The sequence below is a fragment of the Podarcis vaucheri genome (genome assembly GCF_965113315.1).
Source record: "Podarcis vaucheri genome assembly, chromosome: 5".
In the NCBI taxonomy this organism is placed as follows: Eukaryota; Metazoa; Chordata; class Lepidosauria; order Squamata; family Lacertidae; genus Podarcis; species Podarcis vaucheri.
Genome location: NC_138763.1, coordinates 16,627,470 through 16,640,967, shown reverse-complemented (window position 1 = coordinate 16,640,967; position 13,498 = coordinate 16,627,470). Strand labels below are relative to the sequence as shown.

The 13,498-nt window shown below is 45.0% G+C and overlaps 1 protein-coding gene across 1 annotated transcript in view; it reads right to left on the bottom strand.

Annotated features, from left to right (window-relative positions):
- Nucleotides 1-11,606, bottom strand: part of SLC7A14 (solute carrier family 7 member 14) — a 53,155-nt gene extending 41,549 nt beyond the window's left edge. The window contains exon 1 of the mRNA XM_082224120.1: nt 10,960-11,606. The gene's annotated coding sequence lies outside the window, so the exon portion shown is untranslated. The remainder of the gene's footprint in view (nt 1-10,959) is intronic.
- Between the last annotated feature and the right edge of the window lie 1,892 nt (nt 11,607-13,498).

Genomic DNA, 13,498 nt, shown 5'->3' with positions numbered 1-13,498 from the left:
ATTGGTAGAATGTACTCCAGCACTTCAGAATGCTGGTGGTGGTTCCCCATTTTTGAATGCTAGTTATGGTAGAGTCATAGAGTTGAAGGGACCACAAGGGTCATCTAGTCCAACCCCCTGCAATGCAGGGATCTTTGGCCCAATGCGGGGCTCAAACTCATGACCCTGATATTAAGAGTCTCATGCTCTACCAACTGAGGGGATCTGCACTTGCACAATTGCATAGTAAAGTAGTGAGAAAGCGGAGGTTCCATTTATTCTAGGTGTGTTCGTTTTTAAGCATGCTCTCTGAAGGAGTTATAAAATACATATTTGATCAAATATGGCATGACAACCAGATGTCTGAGGTTTATTGGGTTTTTTTGAAAATAGCATCTGTGTCTTAAAAGAAATCCTAAGGTAAACAGTGAAAGTGCAACATAAGAACACACAGCCAGCGGTCTAAAGCATAGAATATGATTTAACCTAGAGAAATGGAGGGGGGGATGCCTGTGAAAGTTCAGCCCCCCCTTCTTATTCATGTAATCAATAAAACAGTACCAATCAGTTGGAAAGGAGTCTTTGTGTCTCTGTCACCTAGCTAGTTGTATTTTGTTGGTCAATTGCTAAACCCTATTAAGCCAATTTGATAAGGATGTCCCTTCCAAATATTGCCAAAACTGGGCCATAACTAGTCCAGCTGCTAACAGCACACAACCAATAAGAGAGATGTGGTTATCACCTCAGGATTTTGAAGGCATGGCAAGCACAGCTCCAGGATAGAAGGCAAGAGACCCACGAGTGGGGACCCTTACTCAGCAAGAGGCAGAGAATGCAGAAGCTGAAGAGATGCTTCCTATTTGGTCCTTCTCTGGCTCTCAACCTTCTCCTGCCAACTCCGCTGCTTCCCAGAAGGCTTTTGCTGCTTCCAGAAGATGACAGGTACAGGTGTCTGGAGTTCTTTGCTCCATAAAAGTACCTGAAATGAGTTATGGTACTGTTGGTTGTAGACAAATGCTACCTCTTGGTGGCTGCTCAAGAGAGGTCTGGAAGACCACAAGTGTGAGCAGACAGAATGGTTCTGCTTGCGTGTCTGCTTCTGAGAAGCTATGGGATGCACTGGTGAGCAATAAGAGAAAGGGCAGATCAGGCAGGAAGTGGAAAGGTAAGAGGTGGCCCATGACTTCTGCTGGAGAATATCACTCCCATTGCACCACACTGTTGTTGGGTGGCAGCAACAAAAGCATCAGAAGGTGTAGCTATGTCAGTCTTCTCAAGCTCTAGTGGCTTTGTATGGAAGTTCAAGCACATGTACTAGGCTGTAACATGGTAGCATTCAATGATATTATGGTCAGTAGCACTGAGCCTCTTGCCAGTAGGGTCAGCTAAGAAGGTGCCTGAAAAGGGGTCTGGGTACAGCAATAAGAACCAAAGGCATTACATTACTCTCAGATTGCTGTAAAAGCTTTTGTCAAGCTTCTGGTCACAAGCCATATTTTGGAAGAGCGGTGAAAAAACAAACATGTATGCATCATACTCACTCCTCGCCCCCCTCCATGCAGTGAGCTCATGTCATAAGCATTGTGGGAGTCATTTCCAAAAAATAAATAAATTGGCAGCCATTTAGTGTTTACTGGAATAAAATCAATTTAGCAGAAATAATGTCCTTAGAAATGCTCTAATGTAGCCTATGCCCACATTAAGTACGGGGAAAATGGAAATCACAGAAGTGGTATTTTCTGTTCTGGTTTTTGGGGGGGTTATCTTGTAATTAACAACATATAAATTATAGGCTGAAAAGCACTTGTATTGGATACTGATACCACACTTGTTCTGCATTTGGAAATATGCCAGAGAACACTTTAAAGGGTGGGGCTCACATTTTGGCCAAAGCTCAAAGATGGCATTTTAGAATGCTTAAAACCATAACAATTACATGTAATTTTCTCTCCCAGTTTGAGCCTTGTCAGGACTGATACTGACATGCATTTAAGACACTGGATTTATGAATCACATCAGTTATTCATAAATAGATACAGACTTTAAATGAACCTTCCCCAATCAGGAGCTTGCTAGATGTTGTGATGAACAACTCTCATCAGCCCCAGCCAGTTGTGGTCCAAAACATCTGGCTAGGGACAATTTGGGGGAAAGCTGCTTTAGACTGTGAGAAATTTGAAGAGAGAAATCCAGCTTCTTCCTCTTTTGCATAACATCATAAATATTTACAGAGAGCCCCTGAGAGCTTGAGATGAAAGCCTAAATAAATTAAATCAAAACTGAAGAGAAACAAGGATGTTACGTGAATCCATTTTCCAATCAACTTTGTAGGCCATAAGCCTAGAGAAACGCTTCAGGCCCTTCTTAGACAATGCTTGTCTCCCACAAGACACCACAACTTTGACAGGTATGTGAGCTGATGCAGCAACTGGTGGATGGATACTTGGTCTAAGGTTTTCTTTTAATTGCTTCTTTCCTGCCTGGGCAATTTGCCTTTCCTGGCTTGCTAATACTAGATTTGTTGACACCACAGAGGCTCTTGGGAAACTCCATTATACCAAGTCAAACTATCTGCCCAACTGGTCTTGAATTGTAGACTCTAATCTGCAGCAGGAACTCAAGCAAAGGTTTTTCATACCACCTGCCACTTCTAACTGGAGACTAAGCTTGGGAACGTCTGCATGAAAAGCGCACACATGTGTTTTGCTAATCAATGATGGAGCTACTTACAAATCTGGGCTCCAGTTCCAGTTCCAACTAGGGATATGGAGAAGAGGAGATTGAGAGGAGATATGATAGCCATCTCCAACTATCTAAAGGGCTGTCACATGGAAGGTGGAGAAAGCTTGTTTTCTCCTGCTCAGGAGGGTAGGGGACCCAAACCAATGGCTTAACATTACAAGAAAGGAGATTCTGACTAAATATCAGGAAGAACTTTCTGACAGTAAGAGCTGTTTGACAGTGGAACTGTCAGGAGGTGGTGGACTCTCCTTCCATGGAGGTTTTTAAGTAGAGGTTGGATGGCCATCTCTCATGGGTGCTTTAGTTGAGATTCCTGCATTGCCGGGGGTTGGACTAGATCACCCTTGGGATCCCTTTCAGTTCTACAGTTCTAAGATTCTGTGACTCTAAGTAGAAGGGTGTTGTGCAATTTATGCTCCACATGTTGCAGCTGTAGCAGTCCTCTTTTGCCAGGAGTTCCTAGTTGTGTGAATAAAATATGTATGTTATATTAAAAATGTATGCCAGTAGAATCTATGGCATTGGTCCTTCCATGTGACTTTGGGCTTCTGGCATTACACGAACAGCGTGAAGGGAAATAAGCACAGCGGCAGCTCCCACTGCTAGCAGTTTTGGGGTCACAAGGGACCCTGAGACCCAGGAGGAATACAAACCTCTCTGCTAGATCATCATTTGGATAAGGCAGCTCATATTCTTCAATCTGGCCGAGACCCAGTGTGCCTCTCTCAGAGTGCTGCAGCTTTGTCCAGATTTTTAAAAAGGTTCTGAGATCATACGAATTCATACAAGCTAATTCATGCAAAAAACGTGCTTTTTTGAAAAAGTTAAAAGAATGCTGGTTAACAGCTGCATTGGTTTTTTGTCCAAATTCACATTGCTTTTAAGATGAATTTGCTGCCTTACCTGTTGATCATGAAAAAAGTGATATATATCCAAAATGTCACCGACACATTGCATGCCATTTAAAATTAATGAGACCGTTGCTCTTTCTTTTCTTCTTTGAGAAAATTCAAAAACAGACCATATTATGAATGGAATATGTAGTGCCACTGATAACAACCTGGGAGCTTACTGGTAAATGGCTATAGATAATTATTGATAAATGGCTTTATACCTGGCATCATTTTGATAGCTAACCTTTCCTTGGCCAATACTGTGTTTTAACTACATATAATGGTGGGAGAAGGTTTTCTGGCAATTAAGTTCCTTTAGAGTTCTGGAGTAGGTCCAGAGGGTAGGGCTTGCTCCTACCATGCAAACAACTACCAGACTTTTAGAAGACATCTGAAGGCAGCCCCGTTTAGGGAATCCTTTAATGTTTGATGCATTACTGTATTTTAATATTTTGTTGGAAGCCGCCCAGAGTGGCTGGGGAAGCCCAGCCAGATGGGTGGGGTATAAATATATTATTATTATTATTATTATTATTATTATTATTATTATTATTATTATTATTAATGGGTGGGGTATAAATATATCATCATCATCATCATCATCATCATCATCATCATCATCATTTACCCCAGAGGACAGGATCACACTTCAAAATGACCTTGACAAATTAGAGAACTGGGCAAAAACAAACAAGATGAATTTTAACAGGGAGAAATGTAAAGTATTGCACTTGGGCAAAAAAAATGAGAGGCACAAATACAAGATGGGGGACACCTGGCTTGAGAGCAGTACATGTGAAAAGGATCTAGGAGTCTTGGTTGACCACAAACTTGACATGAGCCAACAGTGTGACGCGGCAACTAAAAAAGCCAATGCAATTCTGGGATGCATCAATAGGAGTATAGCATCTAGATCAAGGGAAGTAATAGTGCCACTGTATTCTGCTCTGGTCAGACCTCACCTGGTGTACTGTGTCCAGTTCTGGGCACCACAATTCAAGAAGGACACTGACAAACTGGAACGTGTCCAGAGGAGGGCAACCAAAATGGTCAAAGGCCTGGAAACGATGCCTTATGAGGAACGGCTAAGGGAGCTGGGCATGTTTAGCCTGGAGAAGAGGAGGTTAAGGGGTGATATGATAGCCATGTTCAAATATATAAAAGGATGTCACATAGAGGAGGGAGAAAGGTTGTTTTCTGCTGCTCCAGAGAAGCGGACACGGAGCAATGGATCCAAACTACAAGAAAGAAGATTCCACCTAAACATTAGGAAGAACTTCCTGACAGTAAGAGCTGTTCGACAGTGGAATTTGCTGCCAAGGAGTGTGGTGGAGTCTCCTACTTTGGAGGTCTTTAAGCAGAGGCTTGACAACCATATGTCAGGAGTGCTCTGATGGTGTTTCCTGCTTGGCAGGGGGTTGGACTCGATGGCCCTTGTGGTCTCTTCCAACTGTATGATTCTATGATTCTATGATGATTATTATCATTATCATCATCATCATCATCCTCAATTTGCCTTAATAAAATAAAATAATAAAATAAAAATAAAAATTTGCCTTGTTTGAATTTGCATTTGCTAAGGTTGTAAGATCATAAGCAGAATCTTTGCTGCAAGAAACAAAAGATATGTGCAGTCCAGAATTTTGTATCCCACAGTGGTCAACCAGAAAACCTGCAAAAACAGAATAAGAAACCAACAGCTCTCCCACATTCTTGCTGCCTAACAGCAGTCATGCTGCCTCTGGGTGTTAATAGTAACTGATCTTCTGGTGAGATTGCTTCAGATAAAGGACCTATTTTACTGCCCAGCTACAACTATGTTAAATTCCCAGATTTCTCCTCTTGGGGGCTAGTGATCTGCTGCCTCATTTTGTTGCACATCACATGTGTCATGCCTAACACCCATTGATAGGCCTATTATCTAATCCCCTGCTAGTCTAAGTCAGCACGAAAGGCACAGCCTCCCATTTGGCAGAAGTAGTCCACCAGGGACTCAAACCAGCATCTGCGGAAGACATATATCATTTGCTCATCAGATGGCTCCACCAATGAATTTGTCTGAGCGTCACTTGCCACTGTATGCTTGTGTTTACATTTCAGCTAAGATTGAGTGGCAGACCTTTTGCCCAAGCCACTTAAAACTATAGCTATTCAAGTACACATAGGCTTATCACAGGAGGTGGAATGGCCAAACAGAACACGAGACTAGCCTGTGGTACAGAGGAATGCTCAGCATGAGCCGCCTGGTGCAGGAATCCAAAAACCTTGAATGGCAGAAATTGGAAATAAACAGTAGCAGATCACACACAGTTACTATCCTAATACTTAACTATTCTTCTAAAACATTCAGTATCAATACGGTATATATTCTTGCTCTATAGTACAGTTATGAGAATGGGAACTTCAGCACCTAGGACAGCACATCTGCATTTTGATATCCTACCCTACCATTCATCCATTCATCTGGGCACACACATGCATCTTTTACATCACTGCTACTAGCTTTGGTTTAACATAAGCCCAAAGCTAGGGGTTTCTGCCTATGCTCAACTCCTGACATATGACATATGTCTCCGATATATTGGCTCTGATAACTAAATTCTGCTCCCACCAGAGGGACACTATGAAGCTGCCTTTTACCAAATCATTGACTCGTCTAGATCAGTACTAGGGATGGGTAACCTGTGGCCCAGGCCCAGCCAGAATAGCCAATGGTCAGGAATGATGGAAGCTATAGTTCAACAACAGCTGGAGAGGCCACAAGCTTTCCATTTATGGACCATGCTCTTTGGCAGCTGCCGTTCTTCGGGTCTGCAGACAAGGGTCTTTCCTTACCCTGTCTAGAGGTGCTGGTGATTGAACATGGGACCTTCTGCACTCAAAGCATATGCCCTGTCACTAAACCCTTCTCCTAAATGCTGAGCAGATTTCTGACCACTTTGTGCCTCCAGTCATTCCATGTCCATAGCTAAGCACTATGCCATAGTTAGGTATGTATTGTGGTTATTGTGCTATTGTATTTTGGCTGTTTTCTGTGAACCACTTAGAGAACACACAGTATATAATATATATATATATATATATATATATATATACTGGAATACACAGTATTTAAGTAAACTGACTAAGGTTATGGGCAGTGGAGGTTAGGAGCATAAGAGAGCCTGAGTGCTTCAATAACTGAAGATGAAAAAAAGAGAGACAATTTAAAATGGGTTAGGACTTAAATCAAGATGCACATTTCTGAAAAATGCCTGAAGTGGAAACGCAATGGAGAGACACAAAGGCACAAGTGCAGGAGAACATATGCGCTGATGCAAGTGACCATGGAAGAATGGAGTGCCATAAAACCCCAGATAAATGGCACTGCGTTTATGGTGTTTTAAACAAGCACAAATAAAGAAATGTGATTTGATCGGAAGGGGAGCCACGCACCATACACTGGAGGCAACATCACTAAACAAATCACTAATTCCAAAAGCAAAGCAACAACACACGGCAATTGGAGGCACTGCAAATACAGTAATAGGGGACGGAAATGTAAATTGAAAACTGCCTTGTCTACTGGATGACAGAAATGGTGCTGATAATCTGGAAAGTGACATCTAGGTTATATGCAACATAAGAATGAGAGGCTTCACTGTGTCAGACCAAAGCTCCGCCAGCCTGCAGTTTGATTCCAGCTGTGCCTAACTAGATGCCTCCAGGAAGGTTGCAAGCAGGGCGTGAAGACATCAGTCCTCCTTTGCTGGTTCAGAGCTTCTGTTGTTAAGAGGTATGCTGCCTCTAAACATGGAGTCTTAATTTGGCTATCATGTCGCTATGAATTCTCATATTCTCCATGAGCTTGTTTCACCCTTTTAAAAAGCCATCTGAGCCAGATAGGCAAAATGGTGCCTTCCAAATGGTATTGGACTCCAACTCTCATCAGCGCCAGCCAGTCAGGGATGATGGGAATTGTAGTCCACCAACATCTGGAGGGAACCACATTGGCTATCCCTGATCTAATCTTTTGACTGTTACAAGTTCTTTGGTAATGTATTCGGAAAACTAATTATGTGTGAAGCCATGCATACACGTGGTTGTTATCTGAAGTGCTTCATGTGCATCCTCTGAGGGGTGTGTGGAGGGTAGTAACAGAAGAACAGGCATTTTCAGTGGTGGCTCCCGGATTGTGGAATGCTCTCCCCAGAGAGATGTGCCTAGTGCCATCCTTATCAACTCTTAGGCACCAGCCAAAGACATTCCTGACTCGCCTGACATTCCACATATTAGGCTCTTAACTGGGGTCACATGGTATGAAGATACCCTAGCCTACATAGGTGTTCATCTTTTAGCAGGCTGGGGTAGGATTTGCACTTTTTTATATTATTGCAGAATGAGCACTTTTAGTTAATGACCTTCTTTTATCTTTTTGACGTATTCTGCATTACGAATGCTTTTACCATTGTAAGTCCTTTTGAGACCTTAATGTAGTAAGCAATGCATAAATGCAACGAATTAATAACAAAGACTTTCTGTGTGAAAACTGTATTGTATAAAAAGGCCCCCATTTACCTTTTTTAGTTTACCCCAGAGGTAGATCTGGCCCTCACTTCTAAATGAAGCAGTCGCAAGCACATTTGCTTGGTGGCCTATAAGAGTGCTGGTGAAACAGTAAGTAAAAGCCATTTTGAACAATAGGTTGTAGTAAATTGGACATACAACTGAGGGTACCCTCAAGCAGAGCTGGAGCCAATCCCAGTTCCCTTACTATTGTATCTACATAGCACACAGACCTGCAAACATACACCTCCACAGTAATATATTACATTTCTGCACATATTGGCAATATCATTTACAGGTATAACTTCAGCATGTGCAATGAGTGAAGCAGCCCTAAGGCTGTCAACAGCTGGCATGTGAAAGATGCTTCTGAACCACCACTAGCTTCATGCCAGTGAAGATGAGTTCAGCAGGTGAGGGTTTTTCATCCATGACAGTTGTGTCATGGAAAGTTCTGCACCTGTTCATCCTCTCCATGCTCTGAAAGGTATAGGAACCAATTGGATGTTAGGGATTGGAATAAGGCAGATCAACTGGGATAGCCAAGTGAGACATGATAGTTGGGGCCAATATAATTACTCTACGCAGCCGTAAAGAGCCAGATTAGGATGTAGAGGTTAGGATCTAAACCCCACTCAGTCATGAAGCTCCCTGGGTGACCTTGGACCCTGTGTGGTCACACTTCAATCATAGCATTGTAGCGTTGGAAGGGACCCCCAAGGGCTATCTAGTCCAACCCCCTACAATACAGGAATCTCGATTAAAGCATCCATGACAGATGGCTATCCAACCTCTGCTTTAAGACCTCCAAGGAAGGAAAGTCCACAACCTTCAAAACATTTATTCTGGAGTTCTGTTAATGGGACTACTCTGGAGCAAACTACAGGAGGTTTTACAAATCTACCAGTACCACCATAAAAAGCTTTCTTGGATAGGGAAGAGTCTTTTGTTTCCCCCCCTTTTTTTTGCTTTGAGTATCTGTAGCTGATTTTGGCAAGAAGACCCTCAACTCCTTTAACAACAACAGCCTGTATAATAGCAATGGCAGATACAGTCCTTTCCAACATCAGACCTGTCCAATAATCTAGAAGATAGTTCTAATGGATTGAGCCAGATACCTGCAATCTTCTGTCTTTTGCTTATTTCTCTCTCCCCACCCCCAACTCTTTCCCTCTCAATATGTTGATGATTTTGCCATCATCTATATTCTCTGCTTCCATCTGCCCTAGCGTTCCTTACTTTTGCTCTTTTTCAGTTTGTTTCATAATCTGATGCATAGAAGGGGTTTTCTGAGGTGGGGTGGGGGGATGTCAGAGACACATGAAGGATGAATTATTTCTGTGTGATCCGTCTGTGTTTATCCGTTCACTCCACTATCTCTCACTCTCAGTTTCTATTAATCCTCAGCTCATCAGTCTTAAATCCCTCGTGCCCTCTGATTCATTTGCGATGCAGGCGACTAACTATATAAAACAACAACAATAACCCACCCTCTGAGGTGACTCCTGTGAGATCCCTCGAGTTAAGATGTTAGGTAGCCCTCAAAATTATGCCCCTACTTTTTGGATATGGGCCGTGAAAAAAAATGGGTTTGCAACTTGAAATCAAAGGAGCGTGTCCCTGCCTGCTGTGCATGTGTTTGCATGGGGGGCGGTGGGTAGACAGAAAGACACTTGGGGGAAGAACAGTGGCAAATCTCTCCAGCGTTTTCCTCTCTACTGCCCAGAGGGAGGAAACACCACTGCAACCCTCCCCGGCACCCTTCCTGCTGGCAGCGTATTATCATCTACTCTCACAAACGCCAGAGACGGTGTATATGAAGCCATCATAGCCCCTTTCTCCCTTCAGTTATGAAACAGGAATAACAACAACACCCTAAACGGAGCTGGCGAGACTGAACAGCAACTTGGGGAAACCCCTGCTGGAATCAAATTTTCACCTCTGCTATTAGGATTAGGCAAGGCGCTCTGCTTCAAAGCACATCCTTCTTCCTGCAGCACGGCATATATAATAAAACTACACCTTACAAAGTGGTTGCAAAGCGTGCTGAGATAATATAACTAAAGCGATTTGTATATTCGGGGCGGGCGCGACACAAATGCTGCTGCTGCTTCCAATGGTGATGTTGAGGACAGACGAAGCACCCTCGACTGTCCATTGAATGAGCTTCTGCCCATGAGTGGAGTTTTATAGAGCAGGGGACAGAAGGAAGAGATTGCCAGGAGTCCTCTGCAAGTGTGGAAGGAGTCGGACTAAACCCCCTTCTCAACCATGGGGGGAGTGTGTGGGGCGCTCCTCTTACCCCTTCGCCCCAGTGGAACTCCTCCCTTTCCGCAAGCACCAAGAAAGTACTTATAAAAGACCCTCCCTGGAACTCACATGGGAGGCATCCCAAGCAGGGGAAGGGAGCTGAAGGTGGCTCCTGCGTCCTCTTTCATAATTTCCCTCTTCTTCATCATCCAAGGAGTAAGAGGATGTAGCAGAAAACCCTGGGCTGCCCAAACAGACAGCGACTCAACTCTCGGGGGTCCGCTTCCCGTAGGGAACTCTGCACTACGCCTCAATTCAACGGTGGTGTCCCTTGTGGCGTCCCAAATTTGGAATGAGGGAGAGGGCAAAAATAAAACTAATACTAATAGGGTGGATGCATCACCTTTCATCTCTCTCTCACTCTCTCTCTCCCCCTCTGTCTGCCCCCCCTCCCCGCCCCCCAATAATCGCCTTAACAGGCTCTCTGCGGGAGAGGAGAGCCGGAGGGAGGGCGTAAAATGGAAGCGGAGAGAAAAGACCCATCGCTTACCCCGCGCGGATGCTGCTGGATGAGCTCAGGGCTGGAGAGGCGGCGGTGGCGGTGGCGGCGGCGAGGGTGGTCCAGGAGCTGCGCGGGGTCCCGGCGGAGGATGCCGGAGGAGGCTGGTGCTGAGGGAGGGGGCTGGCTGCACCTGCCACTCCAGGATCTCCGCGGCTTCCCTCCCTGGAGAGACCCAAGCGGGGGTGGAGGGGGCGCGGGGAGGATGGCGAGAGGCCGGCTGTCGCTCAGATGCACAGAATCCACCCCCTCCCCTCTCTCCCCGGCTGCCAATCAAGCCCGGGGTGGGAGGATCCAGCTGGGATGGAGGAGGAAGAGGAGGAGGGAGCGGGGCGAACTCCCGAGTTGTTCCAAGGAGAGGAGAGGCTGCTGCAGGCTTTTGAGGCGGGCGCCTCTGATGCCCTGCGCAGGGGCGCTGGCAGGAGACCTCCGGGACGCGGCGCTGCTTTCAGAACCAAGGACAGCTCCCGCGGGCTGCTGGCTTGCAGGCAGGAGGCGAGCGGATCGCTGCAGCCCTCAATTATTCAGCGCTTCTCTCTCTTTCTCTCTCCTCCTCCCTCCCGTGCCCACGTGATCCGCTCAGCAGCACCAGCAGCAGGAGCCGCGAAGACAACCATCCTTCCCCACCACGTGTTAGTCAGACTCAGACAGCGTTAACGTGCCCCCCACGGAGATAACCCTACCACACCCTGGAGCCAGCGGGCCCTCTCTTACCCCTGGCCAACCTCTCGCTTTGGGCTGGATTTCATAGGGTAATCTTGTCTATGTGTGACAAAAAAGGAAGCCAGGCAGTTTCTATCTCTGTGCATATGCTAATACTTTGACAAGGAGCCACCGATCCATTCCTATGAAGTGTTTTCTCTACACCTGCTGCTTGCCCCCTCCTCGCCCCACATTCCTCCTGCCCAATGATGACTTGATAGCATCAGTTACAGATAGGTAGCCGTGTTAGTCTGCCATAGTCAAAATAAAAAAATTCCTTCCTGTAGCACCTTAAAGACCAACTAAGTTAGTTCTTGGTATAAGCTTTCGTGTGCATGCACACTTCTTCAGATACACTGAATACAGTGTATACAGATACACTGAATACAGATACACTGAATACAGTGTATCTGAAGAAGTGTGCATGCACACGAAAGCTTATACCAAGAACTAACTTAGTTGGTCTTTAAGGTGCTACAGGAAGGATTTTTTTTATTTTGATAGCATCAGAAGAGTTGGAGAGGGGCCTTGAAGAGGCCCCCGCCTTCATGCTTTCCAAAGCCAGCGTTGAGAGCATCACCAACCAAGCGGTGCAGCTAGGGAAGCTTAGACTCTGGACTCAGTCCTTTGGAGAATAAGGTGGGCACTTGTCTTTAAATGGAAATGTGTGTTACTTCACTTTCTTCAATTGGTCATAAGTGCCGACACTGCTCCATTCTTCTGATGGTGCTTTGACTGCATTCCATGTTATGTGTCACTGCCCTGGGACCAAATGGTGAAGGGTAGGTTATAAATAAGTAAATAAATAATATGAATGATCAGCCCCAAAGTCCTACCTGGATGTTACCACCGTTCTCACTAAATGGCTGTTCAGTCTCTGCTTGAAGATCTTGACCAGAGGCAGAGTGGGAACCCCACCAATCCTCTAGGCATAGAATCATGGGAAAGTAGCAAGAAAACATAAAGTAAAAAATATCTCCCTTCCGTCCATTCACATAGTGTCTTCTTCTGGCAGCCACCCACAGAGCAGCTGCAAGTTAACTTGTGATGCAGTCTTTGCTGGAAAGGTGTGGGAATTAGGAGTATAGGAAGCTACGTTATGGAGAGTCAGATCATTGGTGCATCTAGTGCAGGACTGTATTGTCTACACTGACTTGCAGTAGCTCCCCAGGGCTTCAAGACATCTTCAAATATCTCAAGGGCTGTCGCATGGAGGAGGGAGCATGCTTGTTTTCTCCTGCCTGGGAGGATAGGACTCGAACTAATGGCTTCAAGTTGCAAGAAAGGAGATTCTGACTAAACATTCAGAAAAACTTTCTGACAGTAATTGCTGCTCAGCAGTGGAACAGACTCCCACGAGAGGTGGTGGACTCTCCTTCCTTGGAGGTTTCTAAACAGACGTTGGGTGGCCATCTGTCACGGATGCTTTAGCTGAGATTCCTGCATTGCAGGGGGTTGGACTAGATGGCACTTGGGGGTTCCCTTCCAGCTCTAAGATTCTATAATTCTATGATAAACAAGACTTAGTGTTTGATCTCTGGTTTTACATGCGGCTGCCATGTCTCAGATCCTTTGATGCCGTCTCTGAATGCCATTCTGTGCTGCTTACTGTATCCCTTCTTAATTTAGTTGTGAACAATTGATGTATGACAAAGCCCATTTAATGTTCACAGGGGCAAGGAATAAGAGACACTCTAGCTCATCTGTAACATATAAGCACTCTGGAGATATTTGTCTGCATGCCAGGCTTGATGGTGACTGATGTATGGTTGTGCACGTGCGTGTGCGTGTGTGTAGGGCCTTTTTAGCAGCATTCAGAATGCTCTTT